Source organism: Sinocyclocheilus grahami, unplaced genomic scaffold (genome assembly GCF_001515645.1).
Source record: "Sinocyclocheilus grahami isolate Dianchi unplaced genomic scaffold, SAMN03320097.WGS_v1.1 scaffold724.1, whole genome shotgun sequence".
In the NCBI taxonomy this organism is placed as follows: Eukaryota; Metazoa; Chordata; class Actinopteri; order Cypriniformes; family Cyprinidae; genus Sinocyclocheilus; species Sinocyclocheilus grahami.
In genome coordinates this window covers 353,149-358,724 of record NW_015505903.1, presented here as the reverse complement: position 1 = coordinate 358,724, position 5,576 = coordinate 353,149, and the positions used below count along the sequence as shown (strand labels likewise).

The 5,576-nt window shown below is 38.0% G+C and overlaps 1 long non-coding RNA gene across 1 annotated transcript in view; it reads right to left on the bottom strand.

Annotated features, from left to right (window-relative positions):
* Positions 1–221: 221 nt before the first annotated feature.
* LOC107560397 (uncharacterized) overlaps positions 222–5,576 on the bottom strand; it is a 21,519-nt gene continuing 16,164 nt past the window's right edge. Inside the window, exons 3-4 of the long non-coding RNA XR_001605726.1 lie at positions 2,196–2,207; positions 222–280 (exon numbers count right to left, since the gene is read on the bottom strand). This is a non-coding gene — a long non-coding RNA (uncharacterized lncRNA). The remainder of the gene's footprint in view (positions 281–2,195; positions 2,208–5,576) is intronic.

The window sequence follows — 5,576 nt, the reverse complement described above, 5'->3', positions numbered from 1 at the left end:
TTCCTGGTCTCTGATTCACGCCACATCTCTTGGATTAACCCTTTGCTTGCTGTTTCTGACTCTGTTTGCCCTTGCTTGGACCTTTGCCTTCTACCTGGATTTATCTCTTGCCTTGCCTTCGATGTACCCGTTTGCCATTGTCTGACCCATGCCTGTTAAAACCACGTCTCTTAATAAAAGCTTGCACATGGATCCTCACGCCTCATGTCTCGTCGGTCCCGTTACAATTATAGGCTGGTTGTATTCACAAAACTGCGGCCACACAACTGTGTTCAAACACCTAGTAGGTCACCTTTAAAGACCATTGAAAATCTGTGGAATGACTTGGAAGACTGCAGTCCACAAACTGTTACCATCAAATTTAACTGAACTTGAGCAGTTTTGCAAAGAAGAGTAGGCAAAGTCTGGATGTGCAAAGTTATTAGAGGCATATCCCAACAGACTGAAGGCTGAAATTAAATACTGACACAAGGCAGTGATCCTTTTTTTAACTGTGATTCCATTTTTTATTATTATTATTTTTTTAAACAAAACTGCGTCCGTCTTCATTTCAGGCTGACTTGATTATTTTAAAGGGGAGTGATTATTTTCTATACCCAATGTACATGCAAAGGTCTCATACTGAAAGACAAATAAATTATATCACCCAATGTCTATCCAATGTCTATCCTTTACTTTATTTCTGTAAAGCAATCACAAGACAAAGCAGCAAGCTAATGGCAAAAGTGTTTTGTGGTGGAATATTGAGGTATGAGGGGCGGTGAAGTTAATTTGATTGATCTGTCTATGGACCTTAGTCAGGGTAGATTCCATATTTAATTTGACAGGAATGAAAACGAGACTGAGGAACAGAAGCAAGGGAGACAAGGGAGAATTATTAACAGGGTGTAATTGAAGCACAATATATTTTGTCAATCACAATTAAAGATACAGTGATGACACATTTTAGTGTGGCTGTGAGTTTTTTCACAAGTTTATGACAATTAAAATTGGGGGGGGGGGAACTTTATAAAAATGTGTAATGGACATAATGGAGGTTTTCAAATTTTGATGTCACAAACCAACAAATTGTTAATCTTTTTATTGTTTTATTAAGTGTTCATATTGTTTTTTTAATCCCTTTTTATCTCCACATTGTATGTATAGTTTATTGTGGATTTATACAACTTCTGAATAGTCTCCAGTTTAATGTCGTCTATCAGAAAATGTGCCAATTGTATCAGAGATGTTAAAGGGGTCATATGATGCAATTTAAATTGTATCTTTCTCTCAGGAGTGTTACAAGCTCTTGGTGCATAAAGAAGATCTGTAAAGTTGCAAAGACTAAAGTCTCAAATCCAAAGAGATATTCTATATAAAAGTTAAGAGTCAAGCGCCGCAACGCTGAACCCATATGTCATCTGCCTGGAGCTGCTTCCGTGTAGGACTGTTGGCGCAAGCTACATTAAAGTGATTATTACGTTTTGAATATGGATATTTTTCTTACAAAAACGCATCGATTCGCTACAGGAGGCCTTTGTTCACCCCCCGGAGCCATGTGAGACGAGACACTTGTTTTTATGGATGGGCACTTTTTATTAAACTTATTTTGAACTGATGCATGCAACACCCGCTGAGTGGCATTAAATAGCTTAAAGATCAAAGACAATTTTTTATATAACTCCGACTGCATTCGTTTGAAAGAAGAAGGTCATATACACCTAAGATGACTTTAGGGTGAGTAATTTGTGGGCTAATTTTCATTTCGGGGTGAACCCTTTAAAGGTGAATATTGAAGTTTGCCGTCATTTGGATGCAATACTTCTTTGTTGTTTGGACACAGTCCTTCCAAATGTGGTAAGTCGGAAATCATTCAACAATCACTGTATTGGCTTCTTCTGTCATTGTCACTTGCACTGTTTGCCACATACACTATATAGTGTAGCTTTCTCTGTCAGTGGCTAGAGAATCAAATGTGATAAATGCAGGGAAATAGTTAGGCTGACAGAGAAGATTTCAGGACTAGAGACACGCATCCAAACTTTAATTGAGGATAGTAAAAATGTGAGAGCCTTAAATACGGCTTTGGATGCGACTAGATTATTGAGTCCTGTACACTGTGAGGCAGCATAGTCGTGGGACAAAACACAGCTCTTCCATTCCGATTAAAACATTAAACAGGTTCTCCCCACTCAGTGACGCACACACTGAGAAACCTGATGAAAGTGCTCTAGTCATTGTCAATTATATTGTACGGAATGTGAAAATTGAGACGCCAGCCACCATAGTCAATGTTTACTGGGAGCCAAAGCACCTGACATCTTGGCAAATTTAAGTGCTGGCTAATGCTAAATGTAAATTCAGTAGGGTTTTTATTCACGTCGGCACTATTGATGTTAGTCTTTGCCAGTCAGATATCACTAAAAATAACATTAAAGAGGTGTGTGAACTTGCGAGTATGATGTCAGACACTGTAATATGCTCTGGTTCCCTCCCTGCTTACCGTGGTGACGAGATGCATTGCAGACTGTCGTCACTCAATGGCTGGATGTCTAAGTGGTGCCCGCAGAATAACATAGGTTTCATAGACAATTGGACAAGGTTTTGGGGCAGACCTGACCTGTTGAAAAGAGATGGTCTTCATCCCTCCAGGGGTGGTGACACTCTTCTATCTAGAAATATGGCACATATATTTAGAGTTTGTTCTTGACTAACTGGGGCCCAGGTCAGACAGCAGAGAGACTGGCTAAACCGACTGAGACTCTTTCACCTAGATATCATACTATAGAGACTGTGTCTGTTCCCTTGAACTAGCAAATACAAATACAAAAAAATAAATAGAAACAAATAAAAAAAGAATGTTCAAACCAATTGAATTGGATGTTCAACAAATAAAAAACAGGTATAAAACAGATAAAACAGATAAAACAGATAAATTAATGCATATTAGATCAGAGGCTAAAACCAGATGCTTTCTGTCACGGGACCGTCAGGAAAGCACACCGTGGAACAAAGGGTTTGGGTCCAAATGCAGGCTTTATTTACACTGCTGGGGAAAACAAAGTAAAAACAGAAAACAAACAGAGCTGAGACTCTGAGACACCGGCTGAGAACGGATACAGCAATCACTGACACAAAACATTAATCATCCGCGCCTGGGTGGCGTGGGGAAGGCACGTAAATAGCCCTCGGAAGTGGCTACAGCTGTGTGTGAGTGAGTGTGTGAGTGTGTGCCCAGGTGTGTTGGGTCAAGGTGACGGAAAGGGAGTCCGGGAGGATGGGAGTTGGCGACCTCTGGTGGTGAGAGGGAGAACACCAGACGCCAGACCCCGACAGCTTACATTATTCTAAATGAGTCTACTTCTCAAGATTATGGTTATAAACATGAGCTGCGTCCAAAAGTTAACAAATTGTTGCTACAATTTAAAGTAATATTTCTCGTATTTCTCAGAGCTCTGGTTTCAAGTATAATTTTTTTGAAGTAATGGTGCTTCATATAACATTATCTAGAGACATAAGTGTTAATGATAAATCCCCTGTGATGTTTGCACTGGCTACTGTATACAGGCCACAAGGACACCATACAGACTTTATCAAATAATTAAAGTCTTATTTGTTGGTAATTTTAATATTCATGTTGATAATGAAAAAGATGCATTGGAATCAGCATTTAGACATTTTGAACTCTGTTGGGGTTAGACGACACATGTCAGGGCCTACTCATTGTGGTAATCATACTAAAGATTTGATACTGTCACATGGAATTGATGTCAATGGCGTTGAAATTCTGCACCAGAGTGGTGATATCTCAAATAATGATCTAGTCTTGTGTATTCTCCATTTAGCTAAAGCTGCAAACTCCTTGTTAGAACCATAACTTCTACAACAAAAGACTGCTTTGTAAATCATATTCCTGGCGTTTCTTAATTCCTCAGCAAATCCAATAGCTTAGAAAAACTTGATGTTATAACAGAAACTATTGACTCTCTCTTTTCTAGCACTTTAGATATGGTTGCTCCTTTACACTTAAAGAAGATTAAGGAAAACAATTGACACCGTGGTATAATGAGCATACTCGCACATTAAAGAGAGCACCCTGGAAAAAGGAGCGCAGCTGGAAGAAAACAAAACCAGAGGAATTTTGTATTGCATGGAGGGAAAGTACTTCTATTTATAGAACAGCTCTAAAACTGCTAGATATGCTTACTTTTCATCTTTTTAGAAGAAAACAAACACAACGGCAGGCATTTATTCAATACAGTGGCTAAATTAACAAAACATAAATCATTAACAGGAACAGACATTTCTATACAGGACAGCAGTAATGACTTTGTGAACTTTACTTCCAAGATCAATAATATAAGAGACAACATTCCAACGTGCATCTGTCAGCTACAGTATCACATCAGTGCACTATAGATCCCCTGAGGAACAATTCAACTCATTCTCTGCTATAGGAGAGTAAGAATTTTATAAACTTGTCAAATCATCAAAATAACATGCATGTTAGACCCTATTCCATCTAAGCTACTTAAAGAGGTGCTTTCAGAAGTCATAGATCCTCTTCTGAATATTATTAAATTGTCAATTTAATTAGGATATGTCCCCAAATCCTTCAAGCTGGCTGTTATTACGCCTCTCATTAAAAAACACAACTTGATCCTCAGAGAATTAGTTGATTACAGACCAATCTCTAATCTCCCTTTTCTGTCAAAAAATACTAGAAAAGGCAGTATCCTCTCTGCTATTTCTTCTTAGAGAGAAATGGTATCTGAGAGGACTTCCAGTCAGGATTTAGACCTTATCATAGTACAGAGACTGCTCTCATCAGAGTTACAAATTACCTGCTCTTATCATCCGATCATGGTTGTATTTCACTATTAGTGCTACTGGATCTTTTCCCTGCATTTGACCACAACATTCTTTTGAATAGACTACAAAATGATGTTGGCTTTAGTGGCATTGCATTGGCATGGTTCAAATCTTACTTATCTGACCGTTATTAATTCATAGCGGTGGAAGAAGAGGTATCATATCTATCACACATACAGTATGGAGTACCACAAGGCTCAGTACTAGGACAGCTGCTTTTCATGTTTTAAATGTTATTCTTGGGAGGTATCATCAGGAAACATGGTGTTAACTTTAACTGTTATGCTGATGATACTCAGCTCTATATATTTTTGCGGGCAAATTAAACATACCGATTTACAAATCTAATGTAATGCATAGTTGTAGCGACTCAGCTCATGGGAAATATGAATAATTAACCATAACTAGTTATAATTAATTATGAATATTTTAGATCCGCTGTAGATATTTAGCTGACCTCTCAGGGTCAACTGTCTTGTCAATTCTAAGAACGTTAATTTCCTGGTTAAGGGAAATAACTTTCTTACTGTACAATTCTACAAAAGCTTGTAGCATAAATCTGCATGATTAAGTGACTCCAGTTATAATCAAACAATGAACCACGTCAAGTGTGATACAAGTAAGGTTTTATTAACTACATAAACACTTAAACTAGTCTAACATACTACATAAACACATAAACTGGTCTAACATACACACACACACACGCATACAGTTGGCATAGG